Source organism: Eretmochelys imbricata, chromosome 4 (assembly GCF_965152235.1).
Source record: "Eretmochelys imbricata isolate rEreImb1 chromosome 4, rEreImb1.hap1, whole genome shotgun sequence".
NCBI lineage: Eukaryota > Metazoa > Chordata > Testudines > Cheloniidae > Eretmochelys > Eretmochelys imbricata.
Genome location: NC_135575.1, coordinates 94,631,941 through 94,649,294, shown reverse-complemented (window position 1 = coordinate 94,649,294; position 17,354 = coordinate 94,631,941). Strand labels below are relative to the sequence as shown.

The 17,354-nt window shown below is 42.3% G+C and overlaps 1 protein-coding gene across 1 annotated transcript in view; it reads right to left on the bottom strand.

Moving 5' to 3' along the window:
- The window catches only part of FRYL (FRY like transcription coactivator), a 427,650-nt gene extending 412,838 nt beyond the window's left edge, over window positions 1-14,812 (bottom strand). Inside the window, exon 1 of the mRNA XM_077815668.1 lies at window positions 14,643-14,812. The gene's annotated coding sequence lies outside the window, so the exon portion shown is untranslated. The remainder of the gene's footprint in view (window positions 1-14,642) is intronic.
- Between the last annotated feature and the right edge of the window lie 2,542 nt (window positions 14,813-17,354).

Genomic DNA, 17,354 nt, shown 5'->3' with positions numbered 1-17,354 from the left:
TTACTTGCATTGTTTTCCACTTATCTTTATGCCATTATAATGCAGTAGCATACATTTACATTGTGTATACCCCTGTAACTAGATAATCTATCAAATAAGAAAGAAGCCTTGTTGAATACAAATGAAGAACTTTAACAGAAAAGTGCTCATTTCAAAGCAAGTAGTAGTGTGTGATGATCTGAAGTCAAAATGCATTCTTCACTCTCCATTAACAAAGGAAAAGCCTATGTGGGTAGTGACTGTCAGCTTGTTTTCTGTGAGAAGCAGCTCTAAGTATGGATTCAAGGAAAGATCCTGCATCTCTGGACTGTTTGGACTCTTACAGGGAAGTGTACCAGATGCAAAGTGGAGATCCTCAGAGACAATCTGGGTACCCTGAAAAGATTTTTGGGAAACTGGCAGTTTATTACATCACTACAACCATTTGGAATTACAAACTGTGACTCACCTGTGCAAATAATTTTACCTGCTTTAACCTCTCAATAACTCTCATTTCTTTTTCTTAGCTAATAAACCTTTAGTTAATTATAGAGTTGGCTACCTGTGTTGTCTTTTGTGTAAGAGCTAGAGAACCAGTTGATCTGAGGTAAGTGACTAGTCTCTTGAGACTGGAAGCAACCTAAATGTTATGTGATTTTTGGTGTAAGTAACCATTTTATCACAAAGTCCAGTTTGTCTGGGTGGCAAAATAGACTGGAGAGTCTAAGGGGACTGTTTGTGGTCCAGGAGTTCACTTTTGTCACTGGCTTGGTGAAATCTAAGTTTGGGGTGTCTGCCCTCTTTACTGACAGTCTGTCCTGAAGAAGGCACTCACAAACCTGAGCCACTCCAGACAGCGTGACAACAACCCAGGAAAGTCGACAGACTCAATCTAAGCAGAAAGCATCACATTTACCTGCTTCCTTATAAACCAACTAGAGCGACCATGTCCTCCAGCAACTGGTCCTTTTGCACTTTTTGCTTGAGAACACACACAAGAAACTTTATAATATAGAAACATTTGAGAGAGACCAACCAATGTAAGGGAGGCAGCACTTCAAAGAGGAGATGAGATGTTAAGCAGAATATCTATGGAAGACTTGACTGCTAAGGATATAGATTATCACTGCCTTTGTTCTTACCTGAGTAAAATAAATCTTAAAGCAAAACTATCTAATTATACTGCAACAACACAGTGACCTTGTAACACTGTGTTTTATCAGCGGATTGTCTTTGTAGCAGCTTGGACAGGAGAAGAGCATTCTTATTGTACAAAGCCCTATTCCCTTCAGTTATAAAAACTGCAAGATATTCCAGTAGCAAGTTACAGGCAAAATTAGAAAAACAACTCTGCAATTTTATTCCATGCACAGCAAGTCAACCACTGTTTTATGCAGCACAACAACATTAGCTGATGCTATCCAAGCTGCTATAAATCTGAAGCAGGAACTTAAAATTATCCAAATGTTTTGTGACTGTTCTTCTGACAAGTGAGCCTGAAGAACAGCTTTCAAATGAATAAGTGGGTTCATATAATGCCACTTTAATCCTTCAGTGTGAAACAGCCAAAACTAAAGCCTGAGAATATTATCCAAAGCCTGAGTGATTGTAGTTTAGAGGTCAGCTACTTTTGTGCCCCAACCAGTGCAGGAATCTGTCCATTGGTTGATAAAGAGGAATATACTTCAGCAAGCAATGAGTATCATCCTTCAGAAGACATTCAAAGAAGGTGCCTTTCAACTGCAGAGTGCATAGTATTTAACAGTTCCAAAATCATCAAGCCACTGCACATAACCCTTGCTGCACAGCTACACGAGTTTGGTTCCAGCAATTTAATTAACATACTACATCTTCATGGATTCTGCATTAATTATGATGAATTGAGGCGGTTCATCACTAGCGCTGCAAAAACTGAAGGAAAAAAAAAAAAAAAAAGACTCCAGGGAAGTGTGTTAATTCCAAATGGAATTGTACCACTTCATACTGATGGAAATGTCACCCATGAAGAAGATTATAGCATAGACATCAACACAGGCCATTGATGAAAAGAATACCTTCCAGTCAATGGCTAGAGCATGGTATTTCAAGAACATTCTGCAGATATTTCTTGTAATGCTGGACTATCACTGAAGCATGGGAGAGAAAAGTCACTTACTCTCTCCCCCTGGCAATCAGAGTCTCCTATGTAGCATGCAGCATTTGAAAAACCTTGAACACGTCCAGAACCAACTCATCATGAAAGAGTGCTTGAGTACATGTGTCCGATGAAGTGAGCTGCAGCTCACAAAAGCTTATGCTCAAACAAATTTGTTAGTCTCTAGGGTGCCACAAGTCCTCCTTTTCTTTTTACTTGAGAAAAAACTCTTGTCACCTACAAGTATACACTGTCAGAGATCTCTTGTGATGTCTTTTAAGACTACTACCCTGTGATGTTCTACCAATACCAAATGATATCAATAATGTTTCCACTCAAGTGATTCCATTTTGGACTGGTTTCAATCACAAGCTTGCAACAAAAAAGAGAACCTACACAGCATTTGCATATGTACCTATTATGAATGCCAAACCACCTAACATGGCCACAGTCTCTGCTACAATGCTGAAATGTAAGGAAATGTCAGCAGCTTTAGGACAGCAGCATGTCTTCAGCCATGAATCAGCAGCAGTATGCTGTTGCTCAGCAAATGAAATGAACTCTCTCCCAATGTGATCAGCCTGGGTAATTTTCACACCCTATCCTGGTTTACTCAATGTATTCAGAAATTCTGGGGAGATGCAGGACTGCTAGACCCTGTTGTTGTTTCTAATGTTATTGCAGCTTGTAGCGTAGATCAAATGCTTGAGGATAAGCAATTCAACTGTGCTCTGTGGCTTGAGTCTAGCATCTGAGATCCTGAGTGCTCTGAAACTTTATTCATTTGTTAAGTAGTGTGAGCAGGAAGGAGGTATCATGTAGTTCCATCATTTGTCTGGCAAAGTTCGGCTGACACTCTAAAGATGTTGGAATCTGAAGACAATGAGTCCTTACAACATGTCATTAAAGTGCTTGATGGTGCTGTAACCCAGTATATTCTATTACTACTGGAGAAATTTCAGACTTGGAAGTATGCCCAGTCTCCAATATTCATGTTCTGGGATCACCTTCTCTAGGTTATGCAGATACTTCTTCCAGATGTCAATGCAGAACAAGAGGGTCATTGGAAACTTTACTGACACACAGTGCACCATGCTTCTGTAAAGCATGCTCTACTGTAAAGAAGCTCAATTATTCCACTCTTTGTTCTTGACATGTTAAAATCACCCTGAAGTAGTACACAGTGCCTTTGAATCTAGGGAATTTGCTGTGCATCAGATTCTTCTGATTCTTTCAATGAAATTGGAATGACACGGAAACAGAGAAAACTGCCAAAGAGACTCAAAGAGCAGAAGTGGGAGTATGGGACTGACAAGAAAGAAGCCAGCACTGATCAGATGGACTCTCACAAGTCAGATCCTGAGTGAATATGCAAAAGCTATGAGAGAAAGAAGTGGCCTATCTAGAAATATCAAAGGGAAAATGTACGCAATACCTTACCTCTGTACTGAAGAGGGATGAAGAGTATATTACAGCTCTTACCAACCACGTCCTCAACATGACAAACCCGTCTGACCTTGAATCACATCCAGAGGTACTTAACATATCTATGGGACAGCACATAACATCAGATGTACAAGAGTCTCTACTGAAAATAGAAGATGCTGGTGAAGAACAAATGGAGAGATTTGTAAGAGGTGAACTTGATTCTGCTGGGACATCTAGCTTCTTCTGCCCAGTTAAGAAATCTAGCATCATAACATTTGCTGACATAGCCAAGACGACCAAATTTAACTCTGACAAGAGAGGGACAAATCACAGTAGCTATCACTCCAGAGATCATTTTCTGCACAGAGCTGTCCAGAGCAAGAAGATGTTTCAATAGCAACCGTTCTTAGTCACCCAATAGAACCTCTGCCTATGTCCCTCTTCAAGGCTGATGGAACAATGAGAAGAATGGACAAAGATGAATTAGGGCATTAGCTGGAAGGTCAAGCTGAAAAAACCCATGAGCTAAGAGTATGCAACAAAGAAACTACAGTGTACATCAGAGATGCCATGCAAATAATGGCTGGGGACAAATTCCACACATCCAATAAATTGGCTGCTGAGTATTTGAGGAAGGTCCTAAAAGGATTTGACAAAGCTAATTCTGTAATCAGAGTCTTCAACAGATATGACAACAACTGAAATTGCGGAAAGACAGTGCCAGACCAGATTTAATGTTGGATGCACTGGTGATTGGTAAATGCCCTGCTACTCCATGGTGAAAAAAAAAAAAAAAATTCAAAACGTTGCATCCAACAAGAAGTTACTAGTAAAATTCCTGTGTGAATGTATGGTTCAAAATGTACCCAACAATGTAGGAGCACATCCAACACAAACACTCCTTCCTTCTGGAGGCCTTTCTAATAGAGAAGTAGCAAAGTCCATCACCAGTAGAAGTGTTGAAGAAGCCCAAAACTTGCACTGTACTCAAGAGGAACATAAGAACAGCCATGCTGGGTCAAAACAAAGGTCCATCCAGCCAATTTCTTTTCTTCCGACAGTGGTCAATGCTGGGTGCCCCAGAGGGGATGAACAGGTAATCATCAAGTGATCCACCTCTGTCACCCATTCCCAGCTTCTGGCAAACAGGCTAGGGACACCATCGCTGCCCATCCTGGCTAATAGACACTGATTGACCTATACTCCATGAACTTATCTAGGAAGCAGACACAAGGATGCTTCTGCATTCTGTATGTCCCAATATGACTTTTGGATATCTTGGTGTCAAAGGAACCATAGTAATTAGATCACCTGATACAGATGTTTTGGACCTCGCTGTTCATTACTTTGCAAAAAATGGAACACATTGATAACATGCGGATTGAAACAGGTAGTTTCACCATCACAACTGATGAGCATCGTTTCATACCTGTCCATGCAATCTGTGATACACTCACTCCTGCAACATATTTCCTGCTGTACATACTGTAACAAGATGTATACCAGGTGTGTGTGTGTGGGGGGAGAGATTAATGTTGAGACAAAGGGAGCTTACAACTCCAAATATCTTCTCGAATTGGAAGAGAGTGATATACAAGCCACAATTTCTGCAGCAAGGAAGTTAGCAGCAGTGCAGTATGACCAGAGCAAGAAAGAAAAGGAGGCCCACAAAGACTTGAATTGCATGCACCTCCATTTAGCCACCAAAAAGGACAAGTCACTGGCCAAGCTCCCACCACATGAGGACAGTTTTGAAGAGCATGTCAAAAAAGCATCTTCGCATACAAAGCCTTGGATGTCTTTGCATACAGGTAAACCCCAGATATGGGATCACCATTGCAACATGGATGAAAAAATGTGGATGACAAACTACTTCCTGTATTCTTCAAAAACCCAATGGCATCTGAGTTTTTATAAAACCTTATTTGTGCATGTACTAGTAGGGTTGCTGCACAATTAACTGTGTCTGTACTCAGAACCATCTTCTCTACACAGAATTGTGTACATGCAAGACAATGAAGATTGTGGTAACCCATGCACTCAGAGATCATAATGAAAAACAAGATGATCATGATGTTGACTCGAAATGTCACCAGCACTGTTACCTCTACAAAATTTATCACAGGATTGTTGTTTTTACCCTTTAGACTGTTGTTGTGATACTCTGAGGTCAAGGAAACGCAACTGTATGTTTTGAAATACACAGTCATTAAACTAATGCAAATATTTCAAAGTGGTCATTTTAAAAAGTTGATGGAGTCATTGTTTATCCCTATTTCCTGGCCACCTGACAGTTCCAATCATAAAGCAGACATAAACGTTCTAAGTGTGTGTGTGTGTGTGTGTACACTAAGTTGACCACATCAGTTGTGTCTGCCGCTTGCGTGTGTGTGTATTAAGTTGACCAAATCAGTTGTGTCTGCCGCTTGCCTATAAAGAAATGGCCCTGCAGAACTAAACATTAAATTTACCTTGTCAACTTCAAAACATGAAATCTGGTCCCTAGAGGATAGTGCATTAAATCACTATCCTGCTGTCTACCTCTCCGCATCTCCTCCCACTCTTCCCTCCCCATCCCACCCCACACCTTTTTAGTCCATTAATCAGAAAAATATAGGGATGGAAGGGACCTCAGGTGTCATTTAGGCCAGCCCCCTGCACTGAGGAAGGACCAAGTAAACCTACAGTGTCCCTGATAAGTGTTTGTCCAACCTGTTTTTAAAAACTTCCAATGATGAGGATTCCACAACCTCCCTTGGAAGTCTATTCCAGAGCTTAACTACCCTTATAGTTAGAAAGTTTTTCCTAATATCTAACCTAAGTTTTCCTTGCAGCAGATTAAGTAATCATTATCTTAATTACTAATTAGATGTGTTTTCCCTGGCTACAGACCTGCCCGACTGCCTGTGGGCAGAGCAGTAGAAAAAGGGGGGGGGGGCAGGGAAGGGGGCTACAGCCTGGACCTTGGGGCTTTCTATGGGAGTGTGGACACTGGGAGCCCACAGAGCTGCACAGGACTTCTCGCATTCTCCAGTGCTCGGCACATCCCAGCACAAGGAACCCTGGGTGTAGCCCCCCGTCAGGGAGCAGCCTGGATAGCACAGGGAGAAGTACTATGCAGCTCCAGCACCCAGGCTACAGCCTCCCCTCCCAGACCACAGGCCCTTACCTCGGATGCAGTGTCTGCATGCAGGCAGGTTTGCAGGGCTGCAGCCAGAGAATGCACATCTCAGCACCTTGCCTGCTGCTGGGACCTTTCTTCCAAAAAACATTCTCAATAAGTGCCATGCTGTTGCCATTTTCCAAATTCCATTAATATTAAAGTCCATGGGATGGGATTGGTTCGGTTCCTGGCAAAATGTTGCTATTAACCAGAAGTTATTATCCAGTTTGCTATTAAGCAGATTCTACTGCACTTAGAAGCATTGTAGTCCCAATCAAAAAAATGTACAGAGAAAAAACCACCACCAATGAAGGTCAAAAACAAACTAGTTCATCTGCAAGATGAAGCCAAGCCAAGAAGTGATTCACACAAGCTCACTATATTGTTTCAGAATTGCTGAAAGTTGATGGAGAAGCAGCATTATTTTCCAAGATTTATTAAATTGTAGGGATTTCTACCTCCATTCCCCAAACGTTTGCCAATATCTGCTAGAGTTTTATAAATTGAACATATACTTTGACTGAAGCAGACTGGTATAAAATACTACCATAATATCCAGTATAGAGAGACATAAGAAAAGTAATTCCATTGCTTTTTAGAACTGTTAAATAATACTTTTCTAAGGCCATTGGTATTATCTAGACAGCTGAAGGGGTGGCAGGAGGGGGAATACTACTAGGTTACTTTTGGAACCCAGAGAGATACAGGACTGCCTTTTTGAAAAGTCATGTCAGGTCTGTGCTTGCAAGATACATGCACAGACAATAATTCTGCCTTATTAGCCATTTTGACATGATTGGCTAGTCCAGGGGTGACCAACCTGTGGCTCCAGAGCCACATGCGGCTCCTCAGAAGTTAATATGCGGCTCCTTGTATAGGCACCGACTCCGGGGCTGGAGCTACAGGCGCCAACTTTCCAATGTGCCAGGGGGTGCTCATTGCTCAACCTCTGGCTCTGCCATAGGCCCTGCCCCCACTCCACCCCTTCCCACCCCCTCCGAGCCTGTCATGCCCTCGCTCCCCCGCCACTCAGAGCCTCCTGCATGCCATGAAACAGCTGACCGGGAGTAGTGGAGATGGAGGGGGAGGCACTGACTGGTGGGGCTGCCAGTGGATGGGAGGTGCTGGGAGGGAGCTGATGGGGGGCTGCTGACTTATTACTGTGGCTCTTTGGCAATGTACACTGGTAAATACTGGCTCCTTCTCAGGCTCAGGTTGGCCACCCCGGGCTAGTCTATGCATAAACCTCTTGTTGATGCAAAAGTCAAGAAAAAGAGGTAGTTTCTGTGACTAACTGTGTCTCAGAACTTGAGCCCCTTACATTCAGGGCAGTATGAATCAGCCTGCAATTTGGCTGTTGGTGTTCTTCCCATCTTATTAACAGATTGTGAATTTCAGAATTCAGTTTTTGACATGGTTTGGGAGTGGTTGGTTAGTTTGTTTTAAAAACAAAAAACTTCATGAGCAGATTTGGTTTACTGACATTCCTATGGAACTCATGCTAAAAATGAGTACCTCATTCAGCTTTTTTGTTGCTGTTACAAAGTTATAAATACGTTCTATAAGGCACTGTGCTTTCTTATACATCACTGCCAAGATTTTCAAAAACAGGCACTTAAAGTTGCTTTTCAAAATCAATGAGCAACCAACAGCTCCCACTGAAGTCAGTAAAAGCTACTGGGCATTTGACACTAAGTCAGGCCACTTATTCAGGCACCAGAGTATGGACTTAAAACTGCATGACTAAAGTTGGGTTTCTAATAGTCTTGAACCTTATGCATTTAATCTTTGATTATAAAAAGACAAATCTGTCACAAAAAATACTGAGATATGTATGAGTCTTTTTTTTTTTTAAATTAAAGGTATTGTTGGCGTGACGGCAGACCACAGTAGAGTAAACAGAATTGCTTGAGTGGTTCTGCTCCTTTTTTTGAGGGATTCCAGTGAGAAGTACTGAGCAACTGCTATTTGTTCTCTCATGCAAGGCTCTACCGCAGTGGTGGGCAACCTGCGGCCCATCTGGGTAATCCACTGGTGGGCCGCCAGACAGTTTGTTTACATCTGCACAGCTGTCCACGGCTCCCAGTGACCATGGTTCACCGTTCCTAGCCAATGGGAGCTGTGGGAAGTGGTGTGGGCCGCAGGAGCATGCTGTCCGCCGCTTCCCACAGCTCCCATTGGCCGAGAACGGCGAACTGCAGAAAGCCGTGCAAATGTAAACAAGCTGTCTGGTGGACCACCAGCGGATTACCCTGATGGGCTGTGTGCGGGCCGCAGGTCGCCCACCACTTCTCTACTGGGTTCTATTCTGTCACCCCTCCTATTCAATCTCTTTTTAAGTCATTAGGGGAATTATGGATTGCAGTATAGGAAAGATACCCATATTCATGTGTCCATCTATTCCAACCCAGCTGGTGCAGCAAAAAGACCAGATACGGTTGAGATAACGCTTACAGAATGGGGAAACAAACTAAAGAAATGGCAGAAACATAAGCATCCCAGCTGAGGAAATCTGACTACCATTTATTGCTTCCCCTTACAACTTTGGAAATGCAGTGGAGTAGGGAGTGTCATGTTCAATATCAGCTGCCTCTGAACACTCAACAGCTCTCTGTGTAATTCAGCAGCACTCCATGCAACTAAATTATTGTTTTATTTTTCAAGATAATCATATGTGCTTGGAAAGATTATGATCTTCTGGATGCAGATCTCAGCATAAATATCCATGCTTCTGTCATCTCAATACTGGATTACTGCAATGTGCTTTAAATGGAGCTACACCTTAAAACTAATATTGGATACTAATACCTCTGCCTAGTTTCTTCCCACAGGGAGCATGTTATACCCATGATCTGCACTGTCTACCAGTTGACTGCTGAATGAAATGTAAAGGTGCTGGTTTTGATCTATAAACCCATAAATGGTTTAATGGTTAACTGACAGACTATTGTTTCTCCCCATGTAATACTACAGGAGCTGTAGTCAGTTCTATTTAACACAGGGGGTTATTAAAAAGAATACAAACAGTTTCCCTAAGTGAGGGGTACACTGCTTTATAACTTGCTTTCCTTGAAGATCTGCCAAAGCAAAGATCTAATAAGTAAAAAGTAGGGCTGTCAAGCGATTTAAAAAAAGCAATCATGATTAATGGCGCAATTAATCGCGCTGTTAAACAGTAGAATACCATTTATTTGAATCTTTTTGGATGTTTCCTACATTTTCAAATATATTAATTTCAATTACAACACAGAATATACAAAGTGTACAGTGTTCAATTTATATTTTTAATTACAAGTATTTGAACTGTAAAAAAACAAAAGAAATAGTATTTTTCAGTTCACCTAGTACAAGTACTGTAGTGCAATCTCTATCATGAAAGTTGAAATTACAAATGTAGAATTACGTAGAAAAAAAACTGCATTCAAAAATAAAACAATGTAAAATTTTAGAGCCTGCAAGTCCACTCAGTCCTATTTCTTGTTCAGCCAATCACTAAGACAAACAAGTCTGTTTACATTTGCAGGAGATAATGCTTACCTGCTTCTTGTTTACAAGGTCACCTGAAAGTGAGAACAGGTGTTCGCATGGCACTGTTGTAGCCGATGTCGCAAGGTATTTACATGCCAGATGTGCTAAAGATTCATACGTCCCTTCGTACTTCAACCACCATTCCAGTGGACATGCGTCCATGCTGATGACAGGTTCTGCTCAACAACAATCCAAAGCAGTGCGGACCGACGGATGTTCATTTTCATCATGTTCATCATTTCATCATCATTTTCAGATCCCACCAGCAGAAGGTTGATTTTCTGTTTTGGTGGTTCAGGTTCTGTAGTTTTGCATCAGAGTGTTGCTCTTTTAAGACTTCTGAAAGTATGCTCCACACCCTGTCCCCCTCATACTTTGGAAGGCACTTCAGATTCTTCAATCTTGAGTCGGTTAGAAATATCACATTCATTCCTTGTTTGAGTTTTGTGAAATCTACAGAGAAAGTGTTCTTAAAATGAACATGTGCTGGGTCATCATTCGAGACTGCTATAACATGAAATATATGGCAGAATGCAGGTAAAACAATGCAGGAGACATACAATTCTCCCTCAAGGAGTTCAGTCACAAACGTAATTAATGCATTATTTTTTTAACGAGCATCAGCAGCATGGAAGCACGTCATCTGGAATGATGGCTGAAGCATGAAGGGCCATAAGATTTTTTTTAGTGTATCTGGCCCGTAAATATCTTGCAATGCTAGCTACTGAAGTGCCATGCAAATGCCCGCTCTCACTTTCTGGTGACATTGTAAATAAGAAGACAGCAGCATTATCTCCTGTAAATGTAAACAAACTTGTTTGTTCAGCCAGTCGCTGAGATAAGAAGTAGGACTAAGAGGACTTGTAGGCTCAGAAGGGTTACATAACTGTTTTGTTTTTTAGTGTAATGTAACAAACAATCTACATTTGTAAGTTGTACTTTCACAACAAAGAGATTGCACTACTGTACTTGTATGAGGTGAATTGAAAAATATTATTTCTTTTATCATTTTACAGTGCAAATATTTGTAATTAAAAATATACACTTTGATTTCAATTACAATACAGAATATATATGAAAATGTAGAAAAACATCCAAAATATTTAATAAATTTTAATTGGTATTCTATTGTTTAACAGTGCAATTAAAATTGCGATTGATAGTGATTAATTTTTTTTAATCGCAATTAATTTTTTGAGTTAATTGCAATTTATCGACAGCCTTAATAAAAAGACTACACCTACACAGAACATCTTATCCAGCGTATTAGGAAAGTATAAATACTGATAGTTGCACATGGGCCATAATAGCAACTGCCTTGAGAATATTAATGAACATACGCAGAAAAGTAAATTTAACACAAGCACACACAACTGTACCCATGTGTATGCTCATACTAAATTCAAGTTAAGAAAAGCTATCAAGATGCTCAGGCGCAACATTGAGGTATAACACTTATTGCAATACCCAATCAAAACAAGAGCTTTGAGTGGAGGCAATTTTAACATCACCCTGCACTGCTAGAAATGAATACACAACTGTGTTTTGCTACTGCAGGGAGACTCAGATTGATCTAATTTAGCTGTCCAAGATGACCAGAAACACAATGTTAGTCACCATAAGCAGTGCATAAAACTAGTTTCTCACAATAATTTCAAATTTTAAATCACTAGGCAAGAACCGGGGGTGACGGGACACCAAGGGGGGAGAAAACAACTCTTAAAAGTTTGTTTTTTTTTAAATAAACACCTGCAGCATGGGGAGTGCCAATACACCTATCCACTATATCACCAAAGCAGTGTGCCTCCACCCTGCTCTCTGAGAGACCACTTCCAGAAGTAAGGAAATTAGTATTTACCCCTAAGAGACCTTGTCCTCGCTTGCTTAGGCTACTAAACTGAAAGCCACTTAGTGGCAACTATGATAGTGGTTTGTGTGATGAGGACCACGCATGCACTGGCAAGCTGACTCACACTAGACGTCAAATGCCAATAACTTTTTATCACTATAAAGTGGTGTTCAATTAAACTCAAGCCTTCTCAGAGGGGAGGGGAAATTTGTTTCTGCCCTAAAATACCTTGCTTACTAACCAGCCGTGTAAGTTTTATCAAAATATTCTGTTTCCTTCCTGTAACAGCATGACAAGATAAGAATCAGTATGTGGTTTTCCAGCACTTGCTTTGTAGTTTTCCACAGAGATTTTAAAGTATTAAAGTTACACTATCAGTGGGAGTGTAAACTGTAACACTGTAGCAAAAGTACTGAAAGAAGAATATATCGGGGAAATAATTCTTAAGAAGAATTACAGTATAATTCCATTGCTTTAATCAATTTACAATAACTGCTAGTTTATTGTTGAATTCAGTACTCTGTATTCCCCTGTTCCTCACTCTCTCCCAGAACTGAATGGCTCTTCATTCTACCACCTCAAGAGCATTATGTACAGGACACCTACAGTAAACATTTCTATCTATCAATTAACTACTTTTTCAGTGTTTAGATAACTGCATCCATAAACATCTTATGAAAAATCATTTCCATTACACAACAGTAGAGTTTTGAAGAAGCACAGTACATCTAAGATGATAATTTGGTCCTGTTTTAGTTACCACTGATTAGACTCAACTTTCAGAATTCTAACATGCTTGCTGCTATGGTTTACATTTTTTCTAGATGTCAGATACTGCATAGGCTCACAGTCAGTTGATGCTCTTGCTGTCTGGTCTCGAGATTGATTTTTCAGTCCTTAGAACTGAATAGATAGATAGATTGTTGAGGAGAACAGATTCCAGAAGCAACAACTATCAGAACCCAGTTTCGGTGGTCATCACAGTATTGTGGAAGGCCTACTAAGTTTGTTTTATTAGGTCTTGACCATGCTGCTGAGTCTATGGGCATTTTAGCTGAATATGTATTGCTGGCTCTAGCAGTATCATTTTGGGTAGCAGTGTGTTTTAGATTTAATTTTTTTAATAATTAAGAGAAGGAAATATGCATGTCCTGGATGATTGATTATTATTTTGTTTGTTCTGAATTCTGTGTTTTTAAAAATGTTATAGTGCCTCTCCTAGACAAATGTAACAGAGGAATCTCCAAAAAATAAATAGATGAGCTGTCACAGGTTCACCTGCACCACTGCAATTTCGACAACCTCTTTGAAAGAGTAACAGATACAAATAAAAAAAATGCATGCATACTAATACAAGTTTAGAATCTTGACTATCAAATTGAATAGCTTTCATTAAATGGGACCTCCTACTACAGTTAAATGTGCAGAGGGAGTCTGAACTGGGCTTTGAAGGGGTCTCTCCCGCCCCAGAAGTCTGCAAAACAAGCCATTTCTCGCAGTCCCAGTTTCACACTGGAAGTTGCACGCAGCCCCAGGCTAGAGCCAGCGGCCTCTCACACACCGCACCGAACGGAGGTAATTAACTTTGTTACCAAACCCTAGAGAGCGACCAGGAAACAATGTTTCACTCCCAGCGCACGGGCCACCTAGGCCCTGAGGGGCTGGCACTGGCCGAGCGGGAGCCAGCCTGGCGTGGGAATGGGGGCGTTCCGGGGGGTCCCAATAGCAGTTTCTCTCCGCTTTGCCCCACCTCTGCTGGGAACAGGCCCCGCCAGTGTGAGGAGCCTGCAAGGCGCTGAACCGCCGTCCGCTCATGCGGGGCCAGGCGGAGGCCAGCAGCCCCGAACACAAGCCGCTCTGTGGGGGGCTCCTACCGTGCCAGCGATACCAGCCAGCGAGCTCCCGCGCCGCCGCCAGGGACCACTGTCGCCTCTGGCTGCTCGCAGCCCAGACACAGAACCTGCTGATGTGCGAGGCAGCGATGCTCTGGGGAGCGCCCTGCTTGGGGGAGGCCGCGAGGGCAGCCGCTTCTAGAGGCCGACGGTCACGGCTCTGCTATGACTACTAAGGGACGAGCGAGCGCAGAGCCCCACCCCGGCAGAGAACACCGGCTCCCCTCGCACCAGAGACGAGCTTCGGGCCGGGGGAGAGGATCAGCCCCAAGGGGCGCCCCGCAACCCAGACTCCAAGCAGCGCTCGCCCGTTACAGACACAGACGGACCCACCGGGCGCAAGACGGGTTCAGGCTGCCCTGTTCCGGGGAGCGGGAGCTGGCGCGGCGCCCAGCCCGAAGGCACCGTTGGGTAACTCTTCCAACACAGCCGCCCCCAAGCTGTAAACAAAGCAGCGCGAGCCAGGGGCCGGGCCAGCTACAGAGACGCCGCGCGCGCGCCACCATCGCTTGCGCTGCCTGGTTTACAGCGCGACGGCGGTTCCCCGACCCCTACCGTTCCATTTCCGTTGGGAGCAGGCGGCCTCCACGCTCCAATAATGAATGAGTCCCATATACCCACACCCCGGCGCCGAGTTACCTACCCCACCAATTAAAATGTTTCTCTCACCGCTACCTCCGCCACCGCTGAGAACTCCCGCACTCCACAGCACCACCACCTCAACCAGCTACTACGGCCCCTTTAAGGGCTAGTCCGATAGGAACCGCTTAGTGAATTAAATCTCCATCGGCGTCTCCCCGGCTTTATCCCGATCGCTCATTCCCCCCTCGATAACTCGACGGTCCGGCTCCTTCTTCCCGCCTCCTCTCCCTCCCCATTGGCAAGCGGCTCTCAAACAGGAACAAACACTAATTGGTGAAGATGGACGACATTCATCTGTCTCCGCCCTTATTGTTCATTTTGATTGGTTCATAGGTGTCAATCCCTCCCTGAGGCGGCCAATCGTCTCAACCAATCACTTCGCCATGTGGCGACTGTGCTCTTCCTATTGGCTACGTAGACCAGCTTCCTGTAGAGCTGAATGGCCAAGACGGAAGTCTGTCCTAGATTCTGGACGGCTCATCATGGGAAGCTTTCCGACAGCTCAGAGACCGCCCAGTCTTTGTGCATGGTGGGAGGAGGCTGGGAAATTAGTTTCAAAACTAAAATGAGTGCCTAGCCCTTTAAATGTCTTCCAAAGTGTTAGGGACGCCGTAAAAAGTCTTTACACTTCCATTGCGCGAAGGGACTGTGGTACAATTCCCATATGTGAAAAACGCGCAAGAACTATTCTGACCGCGAAACGGGTGGACAGAGTCCTCCCTTGAAAAAAGCCGGGCCTGTTCTGTATCCCCCAGGTATCAGCTGTAATCCCTTATCCCTCTCCAGGTATCTGGAGCCTATTTACCCCCAAATTTTAGAGGAGTGGGGGTTCTGGATTGCTTACTCCGTCTCTCTCCTCGTTTCTCTTCCCGGATCCCGTTGATCCGCAGCTCTCTCTCAGGCGTGCAGACTGAATCTAAGCTGAGGGATGCAGCAGTCCCAGGGAACCACTAGACCAAAAGTTCCAAAACCCCCTTGGCCATCTGGGATCAGTTTGAAATTGGATTCCATCTGGGGTTCAGACCTTTCAACCACCAGCCACACTCTGGGAACCATATACATGAATAAGAATAATATGAGAAAAAGAATAATAATAATGAAAATGTCTAGATCTCTGAGATTCAAACTAAAACACTGCATTCTGGATGTTCACTGTCATGCGGAGTTTTGAGGAGGGGCATCAGAGTTGCTGCACTGAGTTTAAAAAGACCTAGATCATTTAGAAGTTTCAGTGCAACTAATGAGTTATATTGGTAGTCAAATATGTCACTTTATCTGAAGAAACTTGTTTCATAATTAGATTTTCTTTCCCTCTCCATAAATTTGGATTAAAAAAATTGGGATTAGCAGAACCATTGCTTGAAATCTCAATTTCGCCCATAGAAAAATTAATAACATATTTCCTCTCCCTAAAGTAAAATGAGCAAATATTTGCCTCTTGTCCAGTTTCATGTCAAATGTGCAGATACTTTTTGCCAGAAATTATTCACCTTTTCTTACCACAGCAAACCACTGAATTTCACTCAACATAACTACTGAAGCTCTGAATTTGGGAGACATCATAGTGAGGGACACAAGACCCATTTTAAACTGTTTACTTTTTCCATGAAGGCTTTCACAACACAGGGAAAGGGAAAGAATTTTGCTGTTGTTACCGCTTTAATTACAACTTTGATACTTTTCATGACCCTTACAAAAACAAATTCTAAGATCTCTTTGTAATGAAGATGTGACACACACACAGAGAAAGACTAGACAGACACTGAATTTTATATCCTGGCAGCAGTAGATGCAGGCATTGTTAGGTCTAAGGGGGTCAGGATTTCAAAAATTTAATACGTCTGTTACATTAATATATCAATATAGAGTTACAGGCCTTTGGGAAGATGAGGATAGTAAAAAACAGAACAAAAATTAAGAATATAAATCTTAGTTGCAGGGAAATTTACTGCCAAAATAATAAAAATCTTCTCATTGTGTGGAAGTGCAGCAATTTTACTGGAAATAAAAAGAGCCGAAAGGAAAAAATACGCTAGATACCATACAAAATGAAGAGGATTGTAAAAAAGCCTCAGGAAGAAGAGTCCCAGATTCATTGACTTTCTCATTGTCATTCAATTATATAGACACTGATTGTGCAAACACTTATGCAGGAATAGATTTATTTTACCACAGTGAGCCATGCCATTGGAATCAATACATTGTATAGGCACATCCATATTGTAGACAGCAATTGTCCACCTTTATCAAGATGATGATAGGAAGCCCCAGTTATCTTTTATTTACATTTTACAACAAAGTTTGCTACACCATTTGATGCTCATTGTTTGGTCTGTAAGTGTTCTAGAATCCATACACTCTTTCGATAAAAAAACTTACATAGTTTTCCAGAAGCTGTGACAGAAAGGAAAACAGGAAGGGATCCGATACCTGATGTGCCAGTGGCTGTGAAGCATTCAAGTGAACTGTTTCCAATAAGAGGTTGGGACTTTTTAGGTGGAAGAAAAGATGTTAATCTGTTGTATTACTCCTTCTATTTTCAAATGTTGTATTGCACCCTAAGTGTTTTGGTAGTAGGACACCTAACAAATATTTATTATCCTGAGGCAACATAATCTACTGAATTAAACATTGGACTGGGAGTCAGTAAACTAGGGTTCACTGCTACTGATATGCTGTATGGTCTTGAGGAAGTTGCTTAGGCTAATTTTTTCTAATGTGACTTCTGATTTTGAGAGC